Below are 12,294 nucleotides of genomic sequence, written 5' to 3'. Positions count from 1 at the left end.
ACTCAAGAAAATAACTATAAAATTTTATCCAGGTGGTACAGGGTACCTGTCACCCTGGCTAGAATCTTCCCAAACACTCTGGATGTATGCTGGAGGGGATGTGGAATGAAAGGCACCTTCCTCCATATTTGGTGGGAGTGCCCTGTGCTAGCACCATTCTGGAATATGGTTCGCAAACACGTGTCAGACGGTCTGGGTATTGATATCCCAGCCCTGGCTAAGCACTTCTTGCTCCACATACCCACTATGCCTCCATCACGTTATAAAAAGAGTGTACTCCCCCCACCTCCTCAATGCGGCCAAACGCTTAGTACCATTATACTGGAAGAGCTCGCAAATTCCAAGTGAGCAGGAATGGTTGGGGAAGGTGGGGGAGATAATGGAAGCAGAGAGCTGGATGGCCACTTGTAGGGACACCAGGGAGAAATTTGAGCATACGTGGGCACCATGGAAGGCCCATGTCCAGACCGCAACTGTGGTTACATCCAGTTTAGATGTTACGCTTCTTGCCCTAGCAGACCCTGAATTTGGGAGACTTGTCCAGGCAAACCTTCCTCCTCCGAACGCACCTTCTGCTGGTGAGTTGAACACATAATCCGGTGAGGCATGAGGTTCACACTTCCTTTCCCACCCCCATCCCAACTCTCTTCTCTTTCTGTCTCCCCTTTGCCTCTATACATACTCTAATGGAAGATGTTTGGTTTTGGTTGACTTAATATGTTCTTCCCTTTTACTATGCGGTAGGAGTCACTTGTAAAGCTTTAACAGTGTTAAGGGGGAACCCCACCCTCTTCTAGTATGGGAGAGGGACCTGCTCATGTGGATCGAATGTCTGGAGCGGGAAGGGTGATGCCCTGGGTTTGTTGTTTGGAAGTAACTCTCTGCCACCATGTATGCTTACATGTAACTTGACTAGGTTGTATGTATCCCCCCACCCCCATGGAACCCCCCTTTTTTTCTTTTCCCCTTATTTTCCCTATGTATGTTGATTTTTTGTGTTGTTTCTCCTTCTTTTTGTTCAATTTTGAAAATAACAATAAAATACCGATTATAAAAAAAAAGAAAGAGAAGTGTGGTAGATTTATAAATGACCAACTTGTCCACCACATGGTCTCAACTACCCAGGGGCGTAACTATAGGGGGTGCAGCAGTCGCAACCGCAACTGGGCCCTGTGATGCAGGGGGCCCATGCAGCCCCCTCTACATATGGCCGGCAGTAGCATAGGCAGCTAGGGGTACAAGTGCACCATGAACACGGGTGGCTGGAGGTGGAGGGTGACTAGCAGAGCTCCATGCTCGACTATCACACTGGCTGCTCTTTAGTTGTGCATTCCCCGCATGACCTGTGTCCTCGGCCAGCTCCTCAGAGTACCCCTCTCCTGCTCCATGCATTGCCGCTCAGTCCGATGTCTGTTCTCCCCAGCCTGAGTACCGCCCCCCCCCCGAGTCCGGCCCACACTGCACTGCATACTTCTCCCGGGTAGACAAACATTAAGCACACAGATGCAGTGTAGCCCTATGAGAGCCCCCCGGGGGACACTGCAGGCTTGTCTGCCAGCCCCCTTCCTCCCCTGTCATATACAGATGATGAAAGGTCTTTCTGGGAGACATGCTGATCGCCTGTCCAGCACACTGGATGGAGCCCAGGCCAACGTGGATGAGTGCACGGCCTACAGCTTGGTCATGGTGAGTGAGAGGACCCCATCCCCCACACACTATTACATACCCCCTCCACCCCCCCTGGGGACAGGGACCCCTTCTCACGTGGGGACAGGGACCCCCACCTCTCCTGGGGACAGGGACCCCTTCTCACCTGGGGGCAGTAACTTCATCTGCCCTGGAGAAAAGGACTTCATCTCTTCTGGGGACGGGGATCCCATCCCGCCTAGGGACAATACTCCAATGGGGCACCTAAAAATGTAAAAAAAACTAATAAAAAAAAACTACTGATACCAGTGGTGGAACTACAAGGCTCACAACGGTCATACCTGTGACCACGCCCTGGAGTTCCACCGCTGGACTCAGAGGGAAGGGCCCTGGCTGGGGTTCAGGGGGGCCCTTCATGGTTTCTTGCATCGGGGCCCTGAAGGTTCTAGTTACGCCACTGCAACTACCATTGGGATGTTGATTTATATTTTAAATTAATTTTTCCATTTCTGTTTGTCCTCTTCTGTACCATCTCTCTCATATGTCTGCTGCTATTTTTGACCTGTAGTATGTATTGATTTTTTATTTTCTGTCTTTTTTTTCTGCCTTTTTACTTACTTTACCCTCCCTTTATTTTTCATGCGGGAATCTGGACTCTGAAACTAAACCTGTGGCCTCTGCTGTGTCTAGCAGTATCTCTTATTGCTGAGCCACCTAAGATCCCGGGCAGCTCCCTGCCTGATTTCTTAGCTTGAACTTTGTTTCTCTTGAACCTTGCACTCTTTGCTCCTCCCATAAACTTCCTATTTGAGCCATGCCTTTTCATTTCCTGTTTGCCAGATTGATGTGCTCTCTCCAGCTAATATCTTGCTTCTGTCACTCCTGCTGCTGTCCGTATCTTTGCTACCACTCATTACCAACCTTTAGCTTGTTCCTTGACTACGCGTCTGTTTGATCCCAACCTTCAGCTACTTGTTACTAACCTTTGGCTTGTTCCCCAACTATGCTTCTGCTGGATCCCAACTTGCGAACACTCATTACTGACCTTTGGCTTGTTCCTTGACTATGCTTCTGCCTAATCCCAACCTGTAACCATTTGTTACCGACCTTTGGCTTTTGCCTTGACTACGCTTTTGCTTGATCTCAACCTGCAACCACTAGTTATCGAGCTTTAGATTGTTCCTTGACTATGCTTCTGCTTGATTCCAACGTGGAACCACTAGATACTGTCAGCGAAATTTTGTCCGTACGCAGAGCACACAGCCAAATCTCCTGTTTCTAATAATAATAACAACATTTCCGTCTTAATGATATAATACTTCTTACCTTTCAACCCACTCATCCAAATGAACAGACATGACCATCCTTCTTACGTTCTCAGTTCCATCAGCCTGACTCCCCCCACGGGTCGTCTGCTGGTTCTTTTATATACATATCAACAGGAAGCCACACCCTGGAGGGTTTGCCTCCAACAGCTAAACGCCTCCTACAAAGCTTGTGACCTCACAGCAGCAACACAGGATGTGAATGACCATATAAGGACAATACAATACAGAAGAAGGTGGTGTCTTCACAGACAGCCAATCAAACACTTGTTTTCCTTCAAAATCACAGACATGTATACATTCAAATAGTCGATGATGCAAACCATACAAAACCAATGAACGATGACTACAATTCTGCTGATAATAATCCTTAATATACATTGTTCCAGAGAACAATGTATACATGGATTATTCTACACTTCCTGTGGTGATCAGACACAGCAGAGACAATGAGCGCACATCCACCCACAACCAATCCTTGCAGAGCAAGCATATGCCCCCAGACATTTGTCTGTACAGGGGCCCTTTATCTGGCGGACATACCCCCACTCCACAAACACCTCTTTCCAATCCCAGGAAATCCACTACCTAACGGATCTCAACCAGCTTCAGTCTGCCCCAGTCAGCTCTCTAGAGCGGGCTAGGGGAGAATGGACACAGGGGAACTCTTATGACAATACATATAAAAATACATCTAAAATTTTCCACAACAACACTGACCTTACATAGTTACTTAGTAGATGAGGTTGAAAAATGACACAAATCCATCAAGTCCAACCTATGTGTGTGATTATATGTCAGTATTACATTGTATATCTCTGTATGTTGTGGTCGTTCAGGTGGTTATCTAATAGTTTCTTGAAACTATCGATGCTCCCCGCTGAGACCACCGGCTGTGGAAGGGAATTCCACATTCTTGTCGCTCTTAGAGTAAAGAACCCTCTACGTAGTTTAAGGTTAAACCTCTTTTATTCAAATTTTAATGAGTGGCCACGAGTCTTATTAAACTCCCTTCCATGAAAAAGTTTTCTCCCTATTGTGGGGTCACCAGTCCGGTATTTGTATATTGAAATCATATCCCCTCTCAAGCGTCTCTTCTCCAGAGAGAATAAGTTCAGTGCTCGCAACCCTTCCTCATAACCAGTGGCGTACTAAGTGGGGGGGCGGGGGGTCGGGCCGCCCCGGGTGCCACACACTGGGGGGGTGTCAGGCCAGCGCCCCCCCCTCCGCAACTGAAGAGGAGACAGCGCTGTGCCTCGGGTTCGCAGCCCACACAGAGAGAGCCTGAGGCACTGGCAGTGGGCGGCATTGCAGGCTTGAGGTGCGAGCAGCACCCGAGTGGAGTGACATCTGCCGGCTCAGTGATCCGGGACCCGGCGCAATAATCCCTTTCTCTCTGTGGTCGCATTGCACGGCCGTTCTGATCAGTCTCGGCAGCGGCTGTCACTCACAGCCGAGCAGAGTGAAGCCGCCTCCCCCTCCTCCATGCACAGCACTGTGTAGACATAAAGGAGGAGGGGGAGGCAGCTTCACTCGGCTGTGGGTGACAGCCGCTGCCGAGACTGATCAGAACGGCGCGACGTGAGTCACACGACCACAGAGAGAAGGGGATTATTGCGCCGGGTCCCGGATCACTGAGCCGACAGGTGTCACTCCACTCGGGTGCTGCTCGCACCTCCCCCCTGCAATGCCACTGCCTTGGGCTCGAGGTACATTATGGGTCCTTAGGGGAGTCTGTGCACTGTAGGGGTGTTCTTTACTGTGGGGGGTCCTGCACTGTAGGGGGTCCTGCACTGTAGGGGGGTCTGCACTGTAGGGGGGGTCCTGCACTGTAAGGGGGTCCTGCACTGTAGGGGGGTCTGCACTGTAGAAGGGGTCCTGCACTGTAGGGAGTCTGCACTGTAGAAGGGGTCCTGCACTGTAGGGGGTCTGCACTATAGGAGGGGTCCTGCACTGTAGGGGGGTCTGCAATGTAGGGGGAGGGGTCTGTACTGTAGGGGAAGATTCGGCACTGTAGGGGGGTCTGTACTGTAGGTGAGGATTCTGCACTGTAGGGGAGTCTGTACTGTAGGGGGGTCTGTACTGTAGGGGGGTCTGCACTGTAGGGGAGGATTCTGTACTGTAGGGGGTCTACACTGTAGATGGGGGTCTGTATGGTAGGGAGGGGGGTCTGCACTGTAGGGGGTCTGTGTAACATGCAGGGGGTCCAGAGCTGTGCAGAGGTGCAGGGTGCTGTGTAATGTAAAGGGGTCCAGAGGTTCAGGGTGCTGTGTAATGTAAAGGGATCCAGAGGTACAAGGGCTGTGTAATGTAAAGGGGTCAGGAGGTTCAGGGTGCTGTGTTATGTAAAGGGGTCCAGAGGTACAAGAGCTGTGTAATGTAAAGGGGTCCAGAGGTGCAGGCTGCTGTGTAATGTAAAGGGGTCCAGAGGTGCAGGCTGCTGTGTAATGTAAAGGGGTCCAGAGGTGCAGGCTGCTGTGTAATGTAAAGGGGTCCAGAGGTGCAGGCTGCTGTGTAATGTAAAGGGGTCCAGAGGTGCAGGGTGCTGTTTAATGTAAAGCGGTCCAGAGGTGCAGGGTGCTGTTTAATGTAAAGCGGTCCTTAGGCGCAAGGTCCTGTGTAATGTAAAGGGGTCCAGAGGTGCAGGCTGCTGTGTAATGTAAAGGGGTCCAGAGGTGCAGGGTGCTGTTTAATGTAAAGCGGTCCTTAGGCGCAAGGTCCTGTGTAATGTAAAGGGGTCCAGAGGTGCAGGGCGCTGTGTAATGTAAAGGGGTCTAGAGGTGCAGGGTGCTGAGTAATGTAAAGGGGTCCAGAGGTTCAGGGTGCTGTGTAATGTAAAGGGATCCAGAGGTACAAGGGCTGTGTAATGTAAAGGGGTCAGGAGGTTCAGGGTGCTGTGTTATGTAAAGGGGTCCAGAGGTACAAGAGCTGTGTAATGTAAAGGGGTCCAGAGGTGCAGGCTGCTGTGTAATGTAAAGGGGTCCAGAGGTGCAGGCTGCTGTGTAATGTAAAGGGGTCCAGAGGTGCAGGCTGCTGTGTAATGTAAAGGGGTCCAGAGGTGCAGGGTGCTGTTTAATGTAAAGCGGTCCTTAGGCGCAAGGTCCTGTGTAATGTAAAGGGGTCCAGAGGTGCAGGGCGCTGTGTAATGTAAAGGGGTCTAGCGGTGCAGGGTGCTGAGTAATGTAAAGGGGTCCAGAGGTGCAGGGTGCTGTGTAATGTAAAGGGGTCCAGAGGTGCAGGGTGCTGTTTAATGTAAAGGGGTCCAGAGGTACAGGGTGCTGTGTAATTTAAAGGGGTCCAGAGGTACAGGGTGCTGTGTAATGTAAAGGAGTCCATAGGTGCAGGGTGCTGTGTAATGTAAAGGGGTCCAGAGGTGCAGGCTGCTGTGTAATGTAAAGAGGTCCTTAGGTGCAGGGTGCTGTGTAATGTAAAGGGGTCCAGAGGTGCAGGGTGCTGTGTAATGTAAAGGGGTCCAGAGGTGCAGGGTGCTGTGTAATTTAAAGGGGTCCAGAGGTGCAGTTGTGGAGAGGGGGGGTACACAGTAGTGACAAAAAGATATTGAAGGATGCAGAGGTATGCAGGGGACACAGTGGGTGTTTTTACATTTTATGGTGGGGGGTGCCAGATATAGGATCCGCCCGGGGTGCCAAATGCTCTAGGTACGCCCCTGATCATAACTAATATCCTCCAGACCCTTTATTAGCTTAGTTGCCCTTCTTTGTAGTCGCTCCATTTCCAGTACATCCTTCCTGAGGACTGGAGCCCAGAACTGGACAGTATACTCCAGGTGCGGCCGGACCAGAGTCTTGTAGAGCGGGAGAATTATCGCTTTATCTCTGGAATGAATCCCCTTTTTAATGCCAATATTCTGTTTGTTTTGTTAGCTGCAGCTTGGCATTGCATGCCATTGCTGAGCCTATCATTTACTAGGACCCCAAGGTCCTTTTTCATCCTAGATCCCCCCCCAATAGGTTCTCCCCCCAGTCTATAGATTGCATTCATATTTTTGCCACCCAAATACATTATTTTACATTTTTCTACATTGAACCTCATTTGCCATGTAGTTCCCCTCCCCCCATTAATTTATTCAGATATTTTTGTAAGGTTTCCACATCCTGCGGAGAAGTTATTGCCCTGCTCAGCTTAGTATCGTCCGCAAATACAGAGATTGAACTGTTTACCCCATCCCCCATCCTCCAGGTCGTTTATGAACAAATTAAATAGGATTGGTCCCAGCACAGAACCCTGGGTGACCCCACTACCCACCCCTGACCATTCCGAGTACTCCACATTTATCACCACCCTCTGAACTCACCCTTGTAGCCAGCTTTCAATCCATGTACTCACCCCTATGGTCCATGCCAACGCACCTTACTTTGTACAGTAAACGTTTATGGTGAACTGTGTCAAATGCTTTTGCATAATCCAGATACACCACGTCTACGGGCCTTCCTTTATCCAGATACACCACATCTACGGGCCTTCCTTTATCCAGATACACCACATCTACGGGCCTTCCTTTATCTAGATGGCAAAGCACCTCCTCATAGAAGGTTAATAGATTGGTTTGTCAAGAATAATTCTTCATGAATCCATGCTGATTACTGCTAATGATATCGTTCTCATTACTAAAATCTTGTATATAGTCCCTTATCATCCCCTCCAAAAGTTTACATACTATTGCTGTTAGGCTAACTGGTCTGTAATTCCCAGGGATGTACCTTGGGCCCATTTTTAAATATTGGTGTTACATTGGCTTGTCCCCAATCAGCTGGTACCATTCCAGTCAGTAGACTCTCAGTAAAAATTAGGAACAATGGTCTGGAAATAACTTGACTGAGTTCCCTAAGTACCCTCGGATGCAAGCCACCTGGGCCTGGTGATTTATTAACCACTTCAGGACCGCCGTATTGCCAATGTACGTCAACACAATGGCACAGGCAGGCACAATCACGTAGATGTACGTGCCTGCCTTCTAGCGGGTGGGGGGTCCGATCGGACCCCCTCCCGCTAGATACGGCGGTCCCTTTTCGGTGCCGGAGTGATCCGCGATGAGGGGATGGCCGTTGGTTTCTGGCCATCCCCTCTCGATCGCTCCTGGCCAGTGACGAACTTCCTCCCCTGTGAAAATGTAAACACAGGAGGAGGAAGTGATGTCACACTCTTCGTGGCGGTCTTTTTGAACCGGACAGCGAGGAGTGAAGACGTCCAAGTAAGTGCACCAACAGTCCACTGACACATAGGTACACACAGGCACACATTTCACCCCAGTCACCCCCCGATCACCCCCCCGATCGGACCCCCGCCCCCCCCCAGTCACAGTGTCACTAATGCAGTGTTCATTTATTTATTGATCACTACATTTAGTGTCAGTTGTGACTGTAAAAAGTGTCAGGGCAGCTAGTGTTAGGCCCCTTTAGGTCCAGGGTAGCCCCCTACCCCCCCTAATAAAGGTTTAACCCCTTGATTGCCCTCCCAGTTAACCCTTTCACCCTCTTTTACCAGTGTCACTAAGCGATCGTTTTTCTGATCGCTGCAATAGTGTCACTGGTCCCGCTAGGAAGCTAGTTTTTTTTTAGGTTCAACGCCAGGTTTTTATAGCGTTAGGTACCCCGATATATAACCTAATAAAGGTTGATTGCCCCTAGAGTTAACCCTTTCACCAGCGATCGCTGCATAAGTGTCACTGGTGACGCTGGTTAGCCAGTTAGTTATTTAGTTATTTAGGTTCCCCGTCAGGTTTTTATAAAGCTTCAGGTACCCCCATATAAATACCCAATAAAGGTTTTAACCCCTGATTGCCCTTAGTTAACCCTTTCACCAGTGATCACCGTATAAGTGTTACGGGTGACGCTGGTTAGGTAGTTCGCTTTTTATAGCATCAGGGCACCCGCCATTTATTACCTAATAAAGGTTTAACCCCCTGATCACCCGGCGGGTGATATAAATTTGGTTTTAGGGTCAGAAAGGGTCTGCGTCGCCCCAGGCAGTGCTAGGTTAGTGCCAGTACCGCTAACACCCACGCGCAAAGCATACACCTCCCTTAGTGGTATAGTATCCGAACAGATCAATATCTGATCTGATCAGATCTATACTAGCGTGCCCAGCAATTTAGGGTTCTAAAAAAACGCATTGTTAGCGGGATCAGCCCAGATACCTGCTAGCACCTGCGTTTTGCCCCTCTGCCCAGCCCAGCCCAGCCCAGCCCACCCAAGTGCAGTATCGATCGATCACTGTCACTTACAAAACACAACACACATAACTGCAGCGTTCGCAGAGTCAGGACTGATCCCTGCGATCGCTAACAGTTTTTTTTGTAGCGTTTTATACAGTCGCTGACAGGCTAGGTGCTTTTTTACCTGTGAGTCTCACTACTGTACCCCTAAATTTAGAGCCCAAAATGGCAAAGCGAAGGTACACTAGTGAAGAGGCCTACAGATTTCTGAGCATGACAGATAGTGAAGAGGAAGACACTGATCTGTCAGATTCAGGCTCAGAATACGAACCTGTAGAGGACAGCGCCTCCATGTCAGATAGCTCTGACGACGAAGAAGAGGTCCCTGCTAACGTCAGGCGTACCCGACCCCGATTTTCTGATGTTGTTGAGGTGCAGGAACCGCAAGTCCCTCGTATGGAGTATAGAGCCAGTACTAGCGCCGCTCATCCTTTTGGTGAACTGGCAAGCACCAGCGGCCTAGTACACCCTGGACGTACATCCAGCACTGCAGTATCACGTGGTGACGTGGCGAGTCCCATAAGTGCAGTTCAAGCTGGCAAGCACAAGTAGTGTCCCGCTGCCACCAGGAAGAAGACAAAGACAGGCCCGTCGTACCCATAGTGCCCTTCCTGCAGAATTCGCCTATCCTAATTGGGTGCCCACCACTTCTGCAGAACCCGTACTTCCCCCATTCACTGCCCAACCCGGTATTCAGGTGGATACAGATGATTTTACGCCACTCGATTTTTATTCTCTGTATCTCACGGAAGATCTCTATAGATCTATTGTGGACCAAACCAATTTATATGCTGGTCAACGCATCGCCGCTAATCCCCAGTTGCCGTCTCTTGCCAGAGATTGGAAACCAGTTACGGTTTACGAATTTAAGACGTTTCTGGGCCTTTCCCTCAACATGGGCATACATAAATTCATGCGGATGCGGGCTTATTGGTCCACGCATCCGGCTGACCACATGCCCGTGTTCTCTAACTCCATGTCCAGGAAACGATACGAGCAGATCTTGCGGTTCTTGCACTTCAGTGACAATGAACTTTGTCGTCATCGTGGAGACCCTGAATACGATCGGCTCTACAAAATTCGGCCCCTCATAAACCACTTCAACCAACGTTTTGCAGACTTGTTTACTCCCCAAAAAGTTGTCTGCGTTGATGAGTCCCTGGTTAAGTTTACTGGTCGCTTGTCATTCAAACAGTACATTCCCAACAAGCGTACCAGATACGGGGTCAAGCTCTATAAGTGCTGTGACAGGGCCACAGGCTATGCATGGAGCTTTATGGTTTATGAGGGTAAAGATAGTCACGTAGAGCCGGAGAACTGCCCTGATTACATAGGAAGCGCTGGCAAGATAGTGTGGAAATTGGTGTCACCCTTATTCGGAAAGGGGTACCACTTGTACGTGGACAACTATTACACCAGCGTGCCACTGTTTAGTCATTTATTTGATAATCAGATTGGAGCATGTGGCACCGTGCGACCTAATCGCCGGGGCTTTCCCCAGCGGCTTGTAGATTCCCGTCTTAGGCTGGGGGAGAGAGCCTGCTATCGGTGTAATAATTTGCTCGCTATGAAGTGGAGGCATAATAAGAATGTTTTCGTTCTTACCTCCCTTCATGCAGACACGACGGTCCAAATTTCTACGGCGACTGGTATTGTGGAGAAACCCCTCTGTGTCCACGAATATAACAAAAATATGGGAGGGGTGGACCTCAATGACCAGATGTTGGCGCCGTATCTAACTTCCCGTAAGACCAGACGCTGGTACAAAAAAGTGTCTGCTTACTTATTTCAATTGGCTTTGCTGAATGCTTTTGTGCTATACAAAACTTCAGGCGGAACATTAACCTTTCTTTTCTTCCAAAGAGAGGTTGTCACAGAGCTTCTGTTTCCAGACGGTTCTGTACCTCACCATTCCCAACCAAATGCAGTAAGCCGGCTGCATGAGAGGCATTATTCTTATGTCCTCCCGAGTACCCCTACCCAACGAGCCCCCCAAAAAAGATGTTGTGTCTGTAGCAAGCGCGGATATAGGCGTGACACCCGTTCTTATTGTCCACGCTGTCCTGGCAATCCTGGTCTTTGTCAGGGTGAGTGTTTTGAACGCTACCATGAACTAGTGAAGTATTAGCGTAGGGTACAGCATTTCACAGGCTAGGCACACTTACACAGGGTCTCCCAAGATGCCATCGCATTTTGAGAGACCCGAACCGTTACAGTTACAGTTTACAGTTCAAAAAAAAGTGTATAAAAAAAAAAAAAAAAAAAAAAGTAAAATAAAAAAACCAAAAAAAATATAAAATATAAAAACCAAAAATAGTTGTCGTTTTATTGTTCTCTCTCTCTCTCTCTCTCTCTCTCTCTCTCTCTTCTCTCTAATTTTTTATACTTTACTGTTTACTGTGTTATTGTTAACCATTTTTCATGTTTTCAGGTACGCCATTCAGCTGCAGCGTGGATTTATTTATCTTGACAGCAACAGCGTTTGCTCCCACAATACATAAAGCCGCGACTCCAGTGCTGTAGGAGGTGATTTCACCACCACAGTTAAAAAAGAGCATATATGCCGAAGCATGGGGGCATAAGGGGTGGAGGAGCAATTTTGCTCCTAATGCCGCGTACATACGGTCAAAATTCCGACGGAGGGCTTGCCCGTGGAAAAGTTTGAACGTATGTACGCAGCATAACTTTTTTGCGGGAGGATGCCCCCATGCTTCGGCATATATATATTTTAGGCACAGGTTGTGTTAAAAAATGTTTTATTTTTTACTGTTTTTTTTGGCAATTGCTTTGCAGGTATGGTATGGTAACGTTTTACTGGGATGTTACTTTGTTTTAACGTTAACCATAATTTGCTTAGCAGGTACGCCATTCAGCTGCAGCGCGGATTTATTTATCTTGACAGCAACAGCGTTTGCTCCCACGATACATAAAGCCGTGACTCCAGTGCTGTAGGCGGTGATTTCACCACCACAGTTAAAAAAGAGCATATATGCCGAAGCATGGGGGCATAAGGGGTGGAGGAGCGATTTTGCTCCTAATGCCGCGTACATACGGTCAAAATTCCGACGGAGGGCTTGCCTGTGGAAA

The sequence above is a fragment of the Lithobates pipiens genome, unplaced genomic scaffold (genome assembly GCF_037356315.1).
Source record: "Lithobates pipiens isolate NorthernLeopardFrog02 unplaced genomic scaffold, aLitPip1_a1.2 Scaffold_19, whole genome shotgun sequence".
NCBI classification, from domain to species: domain Eukaryota; kingdom Metazoa; phylum Chordata; class Amphibia; order Anura; family Ranidae; genus Lithobates; species Lithobates pipiens.
This window is presented reverse-complemented; position numbering follows the sequence as displayed.